At 38.6% G+C, this 17,529-nt stretch overlaps 1 long non-coding RNA gene across 2 annotated transcripts; it reads left to right on the plus strand.

Annotated features, from left to right (window-relative positions):
- Positions 1-2,230: 2,230 nt before the first annotated feature.
- LOC109185725 lies at positions 2,231-3,284 on the plus strand. 2 transcript variants are annotated; one of them, XR_002055031.1, is made up of 3 exons: positions 2,231-2,266; positions 2,944-3,116; positions 3,215-3,284. It is a non-coding gene; the product is annotated as an uncharacterized LOC109185725 (long non-coding RNA). The 2 variants fall into 2 exon arrangements; XR_002055032.1 differs by lacking the exon at positions 2,231-2,266 and adding an exon at positions 2,342-2,737.
- Positions 3,285-17,529: the final 14,245 nt, after the last annotated feature.

Below are 17,529 nucleotides of genomic sequence, written 5' to 3' on the forward strand. Positions count from 1 at the left end.
ACCTTTAAACCTTCGTCTTTAAGTTCCCGTTGCTTCTTTTTCTTCATATTTGTCTCCAGTTGCACGAAGATTCTCTCCAGATTTTGGGGTTGCTTAAGTCTTGCAGATGATGCTGCTCGTGCGAGGATGCCTCTCTTTTCGAGCAAGGACAGCTGCAACTGACTCCAAACTGCACGTGGAGTAAACTCTTCATCACTACTTCTAACTTTCTTTTCTCAACAGAAAAGATCACACAAGCAAGGCACACAAACAAGATATAAGCGTAACTCTTATACTTATCACATTATCAACTTCCACATTACTTTTAAATTTAAACTTTCATCTCTCAACTTCCACTTTTCAAGGATGATGACAAGACTAGGCAAAGCAATTTCTTATCAAACAAACTTGAATTCACCAAATAGGTGTACACTTGATTTGAAGGAAATTTGAATCCACTGAAGAAGAAAGTAAGAGGTTTCTAAACTTGAAACTCAAGAGTACTACGGGTTACAACCCAAGTTCTGCTTATCAACACCAAGATTTTCCAAGAATAAGGCTTTCAACAAGATCTTACTAGCTTCAAGGTTCAATTATACTAGCATTACAAGTGAACGGAAGCTCACAAGAATATTTAGAAGGAATTTATAAGCATTCTAGATGTAGATTCAACAATAAATCGTGGAATGTCAAGAATAGACATTAGCAATGATTCAAGGCTCAACTCAAACAAAACAACTTCTCATACTCAACCCTAGACATTAGATAGCTTCGATAGATATTGAAAGCAAACTGAAAGTAGTAAGAATGACTCAGGGATCAATATCAAGCTACAAGAAAATTTCCAGATGCATAAGCTCAAACTCAATGATAAAATTTCAATGATTATCGTGCCATTAACAACAAGGGATTTGGAATGGAAGATTGGCACAATGAGCACAACAAGATACTCAGGAACTATCTGCTTTTAACTTTCCTTTTCTTAAAGCAAGGCTTACAACAAGTAAGGCACAAACACACAAAGGTATAAACTTGTATACCTCTTACTTTTAACAACTTCACAAAGTTTCTCTTTCAAATTTTAACTTCTAACGTTTTCTTTCTACTTGAGCTCTCAAAGTCTCAACTTCTAGCTTTCTTAGCTCCTCACCTACAGCTCTCAGCTTTTACTTCTACTTTCATCTTCCAAACTCTTGGTTTTTCTTTTTCAACTTCTCACTTTACTTCTCTACTTTACTCAAAGCAGATATCAAAGGCATAACAAGCACATTGGTAAATCATATAAACAAGGCATAAGTATAAACTCGTATACTTTCACATTGGCACTTTTATAAAACTTCCACTTTCAAACTTTAACTTTCACAATCTCAACTTTTAACTTTCACTTTATCTTCTCACTGAAAAACTTCTCTGTTTCACTTTCGGAAGATAGAAACAAGCACTTTAAACACATTGATAAAGCACAACCTATAAGCAATCAATAAGGAACTCACGACCTCACCGCGTTCCTAACTGATACTTAGAGTTTCTCTTAACTCTGATTCTCATACTTGGTCACTAGACTTAGAGTCCTTCTCATCTCAGTTTTCATAACTTAGGGCTCTTTCCCTAATCTTATCCTTCTTAGGATTTCACTTAAAGTTCTCATCTTAGCTTGTGTTTCTTAAGACTTCAACTTAAAGGTCTTTCCTTAACTTGTCCTTCCTAGGACTTTCACTTAGAGTTTCTATACTCAATCTTAAGGGTCAAACTTCCTAAGTCTCCCGCGGTTCGTACCGCTCTGATACCAATTTGTAACACCCAACTTTTCTAACTCTTAATTACATCTCTAAACAGTCATTAACAAAAACTAACACTACAAAAAACTACTTTTTTAGCGACATACATTTAGAGGCGGTTATATATAACCGCCGCTAAATGAGCAGTTCGCGGCAGTTATAACAACCGCCTCTAAATATTATACTAAAACTTTATAAATTAATGGTTAGTAACTATAATCTAAAAAAAAAAACATTAATCCAATTTAAAAAGTAAAAGTAGGAAAACTCAAAAATCCCTAAAAATTTCTCGCTGCCTCCTTAGACTCCCGGAGAGTGGAGACGCCATTGTCGCTGATGAGGAGGAACATCAGATCAACCGCCAGTCTGCCACCTCCCGCTGCTGACGACGACGTACAAGGTCAGACGCCACCTCCCGCTCCCTCTCTCTGCCGCCACCGACGCAGCAGATCAACCGCCAGTCCACCACCTCTCGCTGCCGCTGAATACATAATTATTGGGAACTCAAGGTAAGTTATTTTCAAAAACTTAAATTTACTGATTAAATGTAATAATTTTCCGTGTATGTTTCATCTTGGCCTAACTATATGAGTATGTATTTCTTTTCTACTGAATTACTGAAATAACCTAAAATAGCAATTAGTAATTGCATGATAGATCAATTAATGATGGATGAGAGATGGATTTAGATTCAAGTTCTGCAAAATAGATTTATTTATGAAGAAAGGTTTTTGAACTATATCAAGAAAACCACCAGTTCCAAGGTTTTAGATTCAAGTTCTGCAAAAAGTTCTTATTTTCACTTTCTTCATGGAACATGGAGATTTTGCTTAAAGGTTTTGACATAGAGGGTGGACTCATTTGCTATACAAGAAACATATTTTCATATACTCTTATCTAAAGCCTTATGCAGGACGCAAAGTAGTTCCAAAGTGTTGGAATGTTTATTCTGTAACCTGAAAGTGTAATTGGACTTAAAGGTTTAGATAGTATCATTTACTCTGGCTCTTTAGCATGCATTCATCCATATTGGGAGGTGAAGAAACTTGATCTGTGAACTTCTGTTTTCATAGAACATACAATTTTACTTTATCAAATAAATGTTCTTGAGATGATTATTGTCTAACATTCCACTTTAGAATGAGGCAATAAAGATGTGGCTTATTTATCAAATTCTATTTTTTAGTTCCAATGGTGATTGAGTTCCAATAATGATGGAGAAGGCAGATTCTGCACAGAACTTATATACAATAATGAGGCTGTGGGAATTTTCTGATTAATATGTCATTGAGCCCACAGATGGATCTTCTGTTTTGTGTATGGAAATCAGTTGGGTGGATGAATCTATGAATTTAATAGGTCGTCTGCTACTTACTGACATTCTTTTTTGGTTTTCTTTTACTTTTCTTTCCACCAACTAACTATGCATTTTATTTGGTGCATGTTTGCTTCTTTAGATGAAATGCCACATTGCAGCACTCTTTGTGTTCCAAAAATTCAAACAATCTTTGGTGTTGTTGGGATGCTAATGTAACACCCCGTGTTACGATCCCTAAAACCAATTAATCATTTAACCAATTACCCAAAAGAAAGAATTAAATCACAATAATTAATTAGGAGAGGCCCACCATAGTCCATGGGCCCTTATCCCTAAACCCATTCCTTAGTCCTAAAAGGAATAGAGTTAGCAAACCTATAGTAATTAGGCCCTAAGTAAGACTCTTAGATATATAAATAGGAAACATAAGGAGGCACCTAGAACTCCCACCACAATAATCTCTCACCATACCAAGAATTCAAAGAATTCCCCTAGGAGAAATCAAGAAAGAAGAAAGCTTAAAGAAAGACCCTTCATAGCCAAGGAATCAATTAAGGCTAAGAGGTAACCCATGTCTCAACAAAACCTATTTTTATAGCTATGATTACCCTCTTAGGATTTCCCCATATTATTGTGTATTGATGATTCGTGATATTATTATTGATGATTGGTGTGATGATTCCATGGGTGATCTTGATGATGAGTGGTTCTTGATAAATTATGGTGTTCTTGATGATTATATGACGTTCTTGATGATTATATGATGTTCTTGGTGATTGTAGGATGTTCTTGGTGTTTATGTGATTTTCTTACCGAATCGTGATATTAGAAGATGAATTGTGTCCTTGATGATTTAAAAGTGATTAGAACCCTAGGTTGGATCGTATGATATTATTCTTGGTGTATTGGGTGGGAAATCGCATGTTCGGGTGTTAATTATGTTTAGAAAAGCATGATAGGTTATGTGCCGTATGTTTCTTGATTTTGATCCGTTAATTGTCTACGTGTGTTATCAATTGCGTTTGAAAGTGTCTAAGCATGGTTTCGGGTTCCACAAAGGTTCCCGGGGCGTTAATTGATGAAAAAGAGTCAGTGGGGGGTAGGTGGGGGTAGGGGACCCGCCACCTACCCGCGGTCAAGATAGGCAGTCCCGGCAGCGGGCAGCCGGCGGGCGGGCAGCTGCCCGCCGGACACCCGCTGCCCGGAACAGTAACGCCGGCGGGTGAACCCTCACCCACCGGCTACCCGCTGGTTTGCACCCCAATTCGGGATTTTGGCTCCCCCGTTTGATGTTTCCCCGACCCCCGTGGTGTCCCAACGGACTCCGTCTATCGTGCCTATGTCTAGTTTGATATTTCGGGTACCGTTTGTAGGTTGTATGAGTCTTATATATTGCATGCTAGTTGAATTGGTACCCCGTTGACCTAGGTGAAAGAAGTATGAACCCCTTAGGTTTATTCTTACTATGTGAAGGATCACGCATAGGTTTTGTTATACGTTTTCTCCCCTTCCCAATGTGTTAATGTGGGTTGCATGTGCTTGCTATGTGTTATGTGTGCATGATACCCCAATTTGGTTGCGATCAAATGGATTATACGGGCAGTCGGATGGGTTGAGAACCATACTGACTGTTAACCAGGCCGGTTGCGATCGGTCAGGTATATAAATATTATATAGGGCTGCGGTCCACCGTTCTACATGAGCTGCGGTTCATTTTCCTGGCTGCGGTCAGATGACATACTCTTGGGCTGCGGTCCACTGTTTGGTTGCGATCAAACTATGATGAGCTGCGGTTCATCAGTCAGTTGCGATCGACCCCTCCGTATGGTGAGACGGGGCAGGGTGCTGCGGGGCCGTGTCAGAGCTATATGCGCTGACCCTCATGTATGGGCATGCGATTGGTCCTGTGGCGCCAACAAAGTGTGCTTATGTGATGAGATATGAATGAGTTGTGATTATGAGTATCTTGGGGATGTGACTACGGGATTTACGTTGGGGATTGTTCACGTTGGGTTATGATTATTGATTATGCTCAGCCTTATCTACCTTGCGTGTTGCGAACTATATATGCTTGTTATAACTGCCGTTTGTGCTTAGCTCTATGTGTCGAGTCTATCCCTGTTTTAAATGCTAGAGTTCGTAGGATATATCTTCATGTTCAAAATGGTTTTCATATATCTATATATATCTCTATATGTATTATATTTCAACGCGTTGGAGTGGGTTACCAACATCTCTCGCTGAACAGATATATTTGGCTTTCAGGCACAGACGAGTAGATCACTGGAGCGCGCTAGAAGCTTGGGGCGTAGCTTAGATAGTTTTCCCTTTCGGCCTGCGTGCTATGACTTTGTATTGATACTGATTGAGGTTTTAGAATTTAGCCTGTGCACCTGAGCTCTCTAGCTCGGGTGTGGCATAACACCCCGTACTCTTTGTATCGTATTTTGGGATTTAATGTGATTCTACCTTTATTATATAAGTTTTAAAAGTCTTGAAAATCTGGGGTGTTACAGCTAAAGCTTGGTGCAGGCAAGTTGGTGTTATTTGATACTAATACAGTTTTATTTTTAGTCCTGCCCGATCCTTGGTAGAATGCTATACTAGTTTTTATAAGTAATCTGCAATAAGTTTTAGTCACTTGCTAATGAACCTTGGATGACTACGATCCTTGATTTTTGTTTGTTTGATTGTTTTTTTTTTTCCTATTTGATATGCTTCTGTTTCAGTGTTTCGTTTGATCTCATGGGAGGGATGAAGAAGAGACTAAGAAGTGGAGTGGTTTGTTACTCTGCGGCTCTGAACCCTTGGAATCTCCATTGGGTCTGCAGTCTCCTCTGTGTAAGTAAATATCTTTCACTGTTTTCGTTGTTATTATTTTTACTGTTTACGCATCCTTCCTTATTTGTAAATGTTTGGCAATAAAATTATAGCACAGTCTCTGGTCTTCGCTTCTTTTCCTCCCTTTTACTCTGAATCTTCACATGATTACTAATTTAGTATGACATTGGGGCTAATTTTTAGGTCAATGCTGTGTAGTATGAGTGCCCAGACTTGCATGTTTTATTCTCACAATTCTTCGATTCTCTTCCTTAGGGTTTTGATGCTTTCCATGGGAACTTCTATTCATAAATCTTTTCTTGTTCCTTTATTTGCTTTGCAAGCCCCTTCAACTCTCGTCTCATGGATCAAGTAAGCCTCTCTCCATAATTTTTGTGGTTTATCGTCAATGCTGGTAATACTCTTAGTGTTTGTGTTTTTTGTATATATCTTTGTATGCTTATTAATCTCAAGTCCTCTTCCTTGTAGTTTTAAATTGAAGAAAATGCAATATGCCACTCTTTGTTTTTTTAATCATTTTAAAGTATTTGTCTCTATGGTTAGTGCAGGTTGTTGAGTTCTCTACCTCCAAAATAGGGAAGCATATATGGACTTTCGAAATGTGTTTATGTAATTATGTATGCAATGTAAGTGCCTTATTTAATGTTCTTTCTGCATCTACAATTTACACATGGTTCTTTAATTAAACCCATATTCTTAGTAAATTTGACCTTTTAACCTAGTTATACCTTATTACCTTGCCATGGCAGAAAAGTTGTTTGACTTGCATTATACTTTTATCACTTTTAAGTATAAAACATTCTTTTCCTCCATATAAAAATTTATAATGGTGAAAGATGAACTTTTGAGTGATTTTTAAAAATAAGATGATAAAGATTTTGTAGAAAGTTGATTTATAATGCTATAAGTTCTTTCTTCTTCTTTGCTGACAACAATGTATCACTGTATTTGTATGTTGGAGGGGGATAGAATTTTGCAGATAAATATCACCCCACCCCACCCCAACCCCCACCTCAAAATTACTGGTTTTTATATTATTTTCGTGCGTAGCATGTACAATTATAGTAATTGTTTGTTGGAAAAAAGTGTTATTTTTTATTAATGGGTTTGTAAATTACATTTTTTTATGTAGGTACAGCCGTACAGGTACTAAATGAAGGAAGTGACCATTAATCTTCATTGGATAGTGGAAAGTAGTATTCAACTTCTACTTGATAGATGGGCAATCTCCTACACAATATCACCCTGTTGATTAGTTACAATTGATTTTCTTTTAATATGTAGACTATGTGTTTAAATATTGTTGAATATTATTATTTGGTGAGCATTACAATAAAATTTATTTTAAATTGAATGTATGCATGGAATTTATTTGTAGTTGAAAGTAGATTTACGAGAAAAAAAATATAATTTAATGACAATTATAAAATAAAAAACATATAAAAAAAATACCATGGAATTTTTAGGTACAGTTGATATTATTTAAAAAGAAAATAATCGCCACATTTAATAACCACCGTTATTATAAGTTAAAATTTAAATTAAATAATTTAAATTCAAAATAATTAATGGCGGTTAATTACTAGCGGCGGTTGTGCAACCGCTGCTAAATAAGAGATTCATATATTAATAAATAGTCAATTAATTACTAGCGGCGGTTGCAAAACCGCCGCTAAATTAGAGATTCACATATTAATTACTAGCGGCGGTTCCAAAATCGCCGCTAAATAACGCCAAAACCGCCGCTAAATAAAATAGATTCAAATTCCCGCGGTTGCATAAAATCGCCGCTAAATTGTTCGCGACACACTATTTAGTCACACATGAATAACCGCCGGGAAATGCAATTGCGGCGGTTGTAAACCGCCGCTAAATAACATATAAACCGCCGCTAAATGATCAATTTGGTGTAGTGTAAGCAGCGGAAATCTAGATGATAAATAGTGGGAGTGTCACCGCCACAACCACCACTCTTGGGTGATCGCACAGGCGAAAGGGGCAAAACTACAAATACTATTAAGTCTGGGAACTAAAAGTAATAACTGTAAAAGTAAGGGGGAATTACGTCACCCCAAAACAGTCTACAACAATCCATCATCATGAAGTCATAAATTCTAAATCCATAACATCATCATCAATAAAAACTAGAGTTTAGACAGCTCAAACTAAGAGACTAATCTAACTCGATCTCTTCTCACTGATGGGCTCACCTGAAAAGGGTTTTGCAAGCAACACATAGACAAACAGGAAAAACACCCGTTAGCACGAAGCTAAGTATAACCACACTCAACCTTGTAAAGCATTCTAGCATGTACTTGGAAAACATTTGATATCATTATATCAATAAACTAATCTCAAAATTATCTTTAGATATCGTATTCTTTCTAGATGCTTGCACCCTATAATAACTGCTGGCATGCTTATATATGTATAAGACTGATAACGTATATTCATCAACATGTAGACTTCTCAAATAGCTTAACAAGTAATTCATGCTTAGAGATAGGATCATGTTTAAAGATCATATAACACGTGTTCACATATGATCACACCTTTATCACATAACTTATTAAGTAGAACTTCTACTACATCACAATAATTATGCTTAAGGGATTATCTCCAGTTAGACTTCTCATTAAACAATCTTTTACAATAATCTATTCGCATACAATCATGTATAACATTATGATCATGCTTCTCATGCAATCTAGTGCAACAATATAGTCATACTCTTATGCAATCTAGTGCAACCATATAATCATACTCTTAGGCAATCTCGTGCAACAATATAATCATACTCTTATGCAATCTAGTCCAACAATATATTCATACTCATATGCAATCTAGTGCAACAATATACTGATATTCTTATGCAATCTCGTGCAACAATATAGTCATACTCTTATGCAATCTCGTGCAACAACATAATCATGCTCTTATGCAATCCCGTGCAACAACATAATCATACTCTTATGCAATCTCGTGCAACAATATACTCATAATCTTATGCAATCTAGTGCAACAATATATTCATACTCATATGCAATTTAGTGCAACAATATACTCATATTCTTATGCAATCTCGTGCAACAATATAATCATACTCTTATGCAATCTAGTGCAACAACATAATCATGCTCTTATGCAATCTCGTGCAACAATATAATCATACTCTTATGCAAGCTCGTGCAACAATATACTCACACTCTTATGCAATCTAGTGCAACAATATAATCATACTCTTATGCAATCTAGTGCAATGATGTACTCATATTCATATGCAATCTAGTGCAATAATATAATCATACTCTTATGCAATCTAGTGCAACGATGTACTCATATTCATATGCAATCTAGTGCAATAATATAATCATACACTCATATATAAAATAATGTACTTTATGTGGAGGTTTCTTTGTTACTTTCTCGAGTTTCTCTTGACTCTCTTTCTTTCTATCGAGTCTATATTGACTCTCATACTTGAGTCTCTGTTGACTCTCTTTCTTGAGTCTCTGTTGACTCTCTTTCTTTCTCTCATACTCGTAGATGGTTTAGGTTTTCACAAATGTGTGAATTACCCCATCGGGAACGGCATAATTCCGACCCAATATCTCCTACCGTTTACGGAACCAATCTTGTGGTTCAAACTCTGTGGAATCAGGTATCGAACTATTAGTGTGCACACCCCCTAACCAGGATTCCAAGCCCGGTGGGAAGTTTCCAACCTCGTAACGTGGGAATACGCCGCGTTACATATACTGGGACCGCAATGTCCATAAATATCTCCCGAGAGGAACATAGTCCAAACAGTATCCTCAAAAACCTCACCGATATAGATAATACATAATTATATCTCTCATGCATCAATCTCATGCATGCAACAATTCTATTACTTCTCAATGCATCAAAGGATGATATACCACATGCTTATGGTTTTTTATGAAAGTATTCTTGGACTCACGTTGGCCCTTTATGCATCTTTGAAATATGACTCATGTGAAATGTCAAAATGCTCTATAATATGCTTCTAAATCATGTATACACTAACATGAAGTAACCAAAATGTATCAACATGCTCGGTTTGCAAAATAGCAATTTCTATACATTTCACTCAACAAGTATGCTTCTATTCTCATTGATCAAATAATACAATTTAATCATGCTTTCATAATAGATCATATTCTCAAAGGATCATTCTTCTTTACTCAATAAAAACTTTATTTGATCACATAATCAACAATTTCTCAAACACAGAGAATTTAGCAAAATATGCACTGTGTAACATTTCTTCACAAAATCATTCTTAACATACTTGTTTTTAATCCAAATTCCACGAAATCAAAACCAAAACGTGTGTCAAGACGAGCCCGAAGAGCCGAGCCACAAGGGCCTATAACACTCGGTCCAAAACGACACGTAGCTGAGCCACAAGGGCCCGACCACTGCAAAAAAAATCTCATTAGAACAATACTCAGGGACCTGGGGCGGGACTCTTCGTGGTCCGCCCCGGGAGTCCCGTTAAGAAGCCGGGACTAGGCGACGACCCTCTTCTAGGGCCGTGCCCTAGCCCCGTGGTGGCACGGCTCTAGCCGACAGTCTTTCTGATGGGCCGCGGCTAGGACCGCCACTCTGGTCTAGTGCACACTGTGTTGTGCACCAGATAGCATTTCTCTTACAAAAACTTATCCAAACATGTCCAAAACAATCTCAACAACTCATAAGTACATACCAAAGCATTTCTAAGCAGAAACACATCAAAAACTGATAGTTTCTATTCATTTCTACTCAAAACTAGGCTTCACAGAGCCAAATCTAAAGAGGAATCCATGGGGTTATACCTCTTGTAGTATAGTCTTCTTGCTTGGATCTCTTCTTCCTCTTGGCCTAGCTTGAGCCTCCTTCACCACCTAAACTTCCCAACACACCTTCTATCCTTAGCCTATAACCTTAAAGACTAAGGAAAACTAGAAGAGAAAAGATGCTAGGATGAAGGATGAACAAGCTTACTAGGTTGATGTTTCTCTCCATTGGTGTTGGCAGACAAAATGTGAGGAAGAGGCAAAGAAATGAGATCAGGAAAATGTAATGGAATGAAGGGTTTATATAGGGTTCAAAACCCTAGGATGATTCACAATGATTGGTTGAGGGCAAATGGGTAATTTCCCCAAGCTAAAAGATGACTTTATAAGGGATGTTGGATGTTTTGTGGTCCACCATGTATCATGAACCATAGGCTAGAAATGATATTTCTTTATTACTTTGGGGCGGAAAGTGAATTTTTCCAAAAGTTATATGGATGAACACTTGTTCAAAATTCCCTTTTGAATTCTCCCGGTCTCACTCGGATAAAATTCTCGATTTAAATCTTGGTACGCAAAGTACCCGAAAACTTTGGAATTTTTTAATAGACTTAATTTCTTCGGTGTCGAATTAATTTTGAAATACTACAAAAATTATTTTATTTAAACACCGATTGATCGCAAAATTTTTTAATGGAGTGAAAAAAACTACTTTGGGATTTCTTAATACTGGATTTATAAAATGAAATTTTGGGTTGTTACACTAACTATCCAACAAACCTTAGCATACCACTTACCCAACTAGCCTACTTAAAGATTCAAACAGACTAGGTCAAAAGGTACCAACAAAAAACAAACGAGGGTTGAAGAAGGGTTACTGTAACACCCCGTGTTAATGCCTTCAATCCCGGATTAATTATTTAATTAATCCCGTTAATAATAATTAAATATGATTTAATTATGTTAGGTTTACCTTTAATTAATTAGTAAGGTCCACCATGAACCGTGGACCCTTGCCCGAATAAGAATCTTAAGCCTGTTAGGAATAAAGGAAGTAGGCCTTTTACTATTCAGATTATGATTAGGATCCTCTTTAATTAATATGGTCCACTATGGACCATGGACCCTTATCCCTAAAACAAGCCCTAGCCCTATAAGGAATAGAATTAGTAAACCCATACCATTCAGGCCCTAACTAGGAGTCTTAAATATATAAATAGGGAACTTAGGAGGCACCTAGAATCCCCACCACAATAATCTCTCACCACCCAAAGAGTTCCAAGAATCCCCTTAGGAGAAATCAAGAAATCAAGAAAGCTTAAAGAAAGATCCTTCATAGCCAAGGAATTAATTAAGGCTAAGAGGTAACCCATGTCTCAACAAAACCTATTTTCATAGTTATAATTCCCCCTTAGGGTTTCCCCATATTTTTGTATATTGGCGAGTTATGATGATTATTATTGGTAATTGATGTGATGATCCCATGGGGGATCTTGATGATCTTGATATTGGGAGATTCTTGATAATTATGGTGTTCTTGATGATTATATGGAGTCCTTGATGATTATGTGTTGTTCTTGATAATTGTGTGATGCTCTCGATGCTTATGTGTTATTTTTACCGAATCTTGCAATTAGAAGACGAATCGTACTCTTGTTGATATAAAAGTGATTAGAACCCTAGGTTGTATCGTAAGATATTATTCTTGGTTTATCGGGTGGGGAAATCGCATGTTCGGGTGTTGTTTATGTTCAGAAAAGCATGATAGGTTATGTGTCGTACGTTTCTCGTATTTGATCCGTTAATTGTCTACGTGTTAATTATTAGTTGCATTGTAAAGTGTCTAAGCATGGTTTCGGGTTCCACAAAGGTTCCCGGGACGTTATTGGGTGAAAAGAGTCAGTGGGGGGTAGGTGGGGGGGTAGGGGACCCGCCACCTACCCACGGCCGTGAAACACCGCCCGGCAGCGGGTAGCCGGCGGGCGGGCAGCTGCCCGCCGGCGACCCGCTGCCCGGAACAGTAATTCCGGCGGGCAGCCGGCGGGTGGCCCCCACCCACCGGCTACCCGCTGGAAATTTCCCCAACTCGGGATCCCGGCTTCCCCGTTTGATGTTCCCCCGATCCCCGTGTTGTCCCAACGGACTCCGTTCATCGTGCCTATGTCTAGTTTGATATTTCAGGTGCCGTTCGTAGGTTTACGAGTCCATTATATTGCATGCTAGTTGAATTGGTATCCCGTTGACCTAGGTGGTAGAAGTATGAACCCCTTAGGACTATTCCTAGTATGTGATGGGTCACGCATAGGTTTTGTTATACGTTTTCTCCCCCTTCCCAATGTGTAATGTGGGTTGCATGTGCTTGCTTTGTGTAATGTGTGTGTGTTACCCCAATTCGGTTGCGATCGGATTGGTTATCCTGAGCTGCGGTTCAGAAGCTGGCTGTGGTCAGATTAATATTCTTGGGTTGCGGTCCACCGTTTGGTTGCGATCAAACGTTTCTATACGAGCTGCGGTTCGACCTTTTTCCTGGCGGCGGTCAGATGACATTCTCTTGGGCTGCGGTCCACTGTTTGGTTGCGATCAAACACTATGATAAGCTGCGGTTCATCGGTCGGTTGCGATCGACCCCTCCGTGTTGCGATACGGGGCAGGGTGCTGTGGGGCCGTGTCAGAGCTATATGCGCTGACCCTCATGTATGGGCATGCGATTGGTCCTGTGGCGCCAACAAAGTGTGTTATGTGCTGTGACATGGACGAGTTGTGATTACGAGTGTCTTGGGAAATGTGACTATGGGACTTATATTGGGAATTGTTCATGTTGGGTTATGATCATTGTTTATGCTTTGCTTTATCTGCCTTATATATTGTGAATTGCATTGCTCGTTATAACTGTTGCTTGTGCCTGGCCTTATCTGTCGAGTCATTCCCGGTTTTAAAGCTAGAGTTCGTAGGATATATCGTCATGCTCAAAATGGTTTTCGTATATCTATATATATCTCTATATGTATTGTATTTCAACGCGTTGGAGTGGGTTACCAGCATCTCTCGCTGAACAGATATATTTGGCTTTCAGGCACAGAAGATTAAGTCACTGGAGTGCGCTAGAACTTAGAAGTAGATAGTTTCCCTTTTGGCCTGCGTGCCACGTTTACGTATTTACGCTTTGAGGATATTAGTTAGTTAGCCTGTGCACTTGGGTTCTCTAGCCCAGGTGTGGCATAGCACCCCGAACGCTTGTATTATATCTTGGGATTTAATAAGATTCTACCTTTATTATAAGTTTTAAATGTCTTGAAAATCTGGGGTGTTACAGTTGGTATCAGAGCTTAAGTTTGACCCTAGGATAAGACTCTTAAGACCGGACTTTAGGACACTAGGCTTGAACTCTAGGTACTTAGGAACATAGGGTCCAGGAATCTTAGGACACGCAGTGAGATTGTGAAACCTACACATAACCTCCCCTCACTTCATCCCTCTCTAACTTAAAGGAACCTCCCCCTAGCTTACCACACCAGGTAAGGGTGCGAATAGATAATTTTACTTCCACAACTGGGTAACGTACACCTACCCGATAAATCGCCTCGTCCTAACTCCCGTCAAAAGACTTGACAAGGACCCTGACCAAAGAAAAGGAAGATTTGGATGACTACTAAGAAGAGGCGTTACAGTCAGGACTGCTAAAAGGGACGGACTGCAATACGCACCAACCCAGGGTAACCACGATAACCCCCGAGTCAGACAAATGACATGCACCTTCCGACAAGTTGCCTTATCTCGGCAAACCCGGGTTGCGGCTACAACAAAATGGAAGGAGAACTAGGACACCTATTAAAGTAGCAAAGGAACGACACCAATAGTCGAATCCTTGGGTGCAAGGTAAGTATATCGCGACACCTTGCGACCCCACCATCCCAATTTAAAATATCATCCGCCCTGAAACCCCAGCATCTTGATACCCCTATTTGTTGAAAACTCCCACCCCGAATCCTTAATTACCTTAAGAGCAAATTCGCAACCGTCATGACCTTGCTCATCCTTTGTTGCGCTTAACCCAAACCCTCGGAAACCCTAAATTGTTATTGCCCTTACTCTAAGTTCATATCCCCCACTCCGTTTGGAAACCCTGTTAAAAACCGTAGAGCAGCATAAGGCCCTTACCCTGCCCAGGGGCGTGAAGAACCGACATTCATTGATTCAATATTAAAATAAGTTGTTAGATAGGAATCGGCGAAGTAGGTGGAGGTTACGAATACGTATCACCCCACCCTTGCACGAAAACCGTGAAGGCTTCACGAGAAACCATAGCCTGTACGTACGCCACCGAAGAACGCCATGCGTTGACAAGAGCGGGCAAACAAATACGTTCAATGTGTCAGGGGCCCTCGCTACAGAAAACATCGTCAAATAGGTGCAACAGGCCGAACCTCAAGGAGGACATAAAGCCTTGCTAAGAATTTCATCCACCAAGGAAGGGATGAAACCCAATAGAACAAGAAAGACTAACCCGAAACCCCCCTTACCCTTAAGAACCCTCGGCAAGGATTAGGAGTCAAGACCTAGGGGTTTGACCCACTAAACCGACTGGGTCCAGACTTCTGGACATCCGAGGGGAACGTGCACGGAAACCATCACGAGAATTCCCCTGGAAGCTGATGGGCATATTTTACACTTTTATTTTATGTACATCTTTATAATTATTTTGCATTAGTTATTTATAATTATTTAATAATTATTTTATTTTAGAGTTTAATATGAAATTAGTTAAATAAGTGGTTCCTAATAATATTTAGTTAAATATTTTATTTTATAAATAACTAACGCAAAATTGATTTGCAATTAGTCCTAATAATTATTTTATTTTATAGTTTAATATGCAATTAGTTAAATAAGTGTTTCCTTTACTTTAATATAAAACATTGATTGTCTAAATTCCTAGTTTCTTACAAAGATAACAAACACATTATGTTTCTTTTCGTACAGGATGACAGGTGAAGCGGAAGACTTCGTCAGCTTCAGCGCAAACGTCGGCTTTGTTGATCGAATTATGAAAGACTTTATCAAACGACGCAATAATAGGAAAATTTAATGGTTGAAAATAATTTGGGAGATGTATAAATAGTAGAAGAATTTTCTTGTTGAACGTTCATTCTTCCCTCCTCTATAGTATTCGTTAAAGTTGTTATCAATGTCCATTTGTGGCTAATTTCTAGTTGGTTTAGTGAATTGAAGCCCCGGAGTTCATAACGCTTTAAGGTTATTTATTTAACTTTATTATATATATGTTTTTATGCATTTTGAGTATTAAATATTCTTCTAAATTATTTGAATAGTTGTATCATTTAATTGCTAGGGAGGCCTACTAGTTATTTATTTGATATAATTATTTGCTATATTAGATAATGTTGTGCTACAAATTATTCTAATATTCAGTAGCAACTGAGGTTAATTATTGACGGCTTAGTAATAATTGGTCTCGGGTAGAATATTTTCCTAAATTAAATGCAACCGCTTGTGCTTGTGTTATTTAGTTTTTCGGTTTTCCTAGTTCCTATTGCTGCTACTAAATTAAATCTATAGCGCTTGTCTTAGATTATTTAGTAGTTAGGGGTAATTAAACCGCTTGTGCTTTATTTACCTACAACTAAGGGAAAATAGAAATGAAACAATTTCACGACAAATATTCAATTGCATATTAATTACTTTATTAATCAATGATCAGTGTTGAATTCCGGTGGTGGATCTTTACTAACCAAGGTCTCCTATTATAAGTGTTTTCGATATATTATTTTCACTGCTTTATACGTTCAATTAAATTTCTTGTTTATTTAAATTCTCTTTTGTTTAATCTTTACTCTCGATATATTCCAAACCCCCTACCTTTAATTTGAGCACAAAAGTTAAACTAGTTACTCCTCGTGGGATCGATCCTTACTCCCGCTACTACGTTTGTAAGGTTTTAATTTGGGAGCCTACGACAGCTCACCAGAAGCCATAGAGACGAAGGGGACTTCGACACGGGAAGAGAAGATCAAACGAAAATCGTAGAATCAAACAAAGCCAAGGAAAAGGGATCACCAGTTCGACTGCACGCCACAACCAAGCCCCAAACAGGCATAATCACTCGAAGCCAAGAGTCCTTAGCCCCTTTCCCTCCCCTTGCCAATCAAGTACCATTTCGTTAAAGAATCCGTCCTATCACTCCAAACCTCGCTCTTGATCCCTCATTACAGACAAACCCGTACAAGGTGGCAACCTTCCTTCCTGTATTACGACCTTGAGACATCGACCCTATCCGCCCCTCGACTTTGAAACCTAGCCCTTGCACTTCTTACACCCCTTTAAACCCAGACCAAGAAAACATAGATATATATATATATATATATATATATATATATATATATATATGTATATCTACCTCTAGAACTCGTGCTTAAGGATCAATGAACATTGTACGATGGGTCATCCTATGTATCCAAGTCCTTTTTATTGTGCACAAGGGCATGGGACTTGTCAGGACATGAATCTGTGCATTTTTGGGGTCTTTCCCGAAGGAATTGACTATTCCTAGTCACTTTCCCGCGGGTCCCCAACGGGTCCTTGACGGGACCTTGGCAGGAGCTTGGCAGGCGGACGACCGCCCACCTCGCGCCCACTGGTACAATGTGCTGATTTCTTAACCCCTCATTTTATTGATTTGTGGCGCACTTGTGTGCCTCGATTGAGGAATGTGAGTCTTGGGTAAGGAACCATGGACCACCCAAACATAGTGTCCTACGTAAAAGACCTTGACGCACGAGACACCATCGGGAAATCA

Source organism: Ipomoea nil, unplaced genomic scaffold, assembly GCF_001879475.1.
Source record: "Ipomoea nil cultivar Tokyo-kokei standard unplaced genomic scaffold, Asagao_1.1 scaffold1353, whole genome shotgun sequence".
In the NCBI taxonomy this organism is placed as follows: Eukaryota; Viridiplantae; Streptophyta; class Magnoliopsida; order Solanales; family Convolvulaceae; genus Ipomoea; species Ipomoea nil.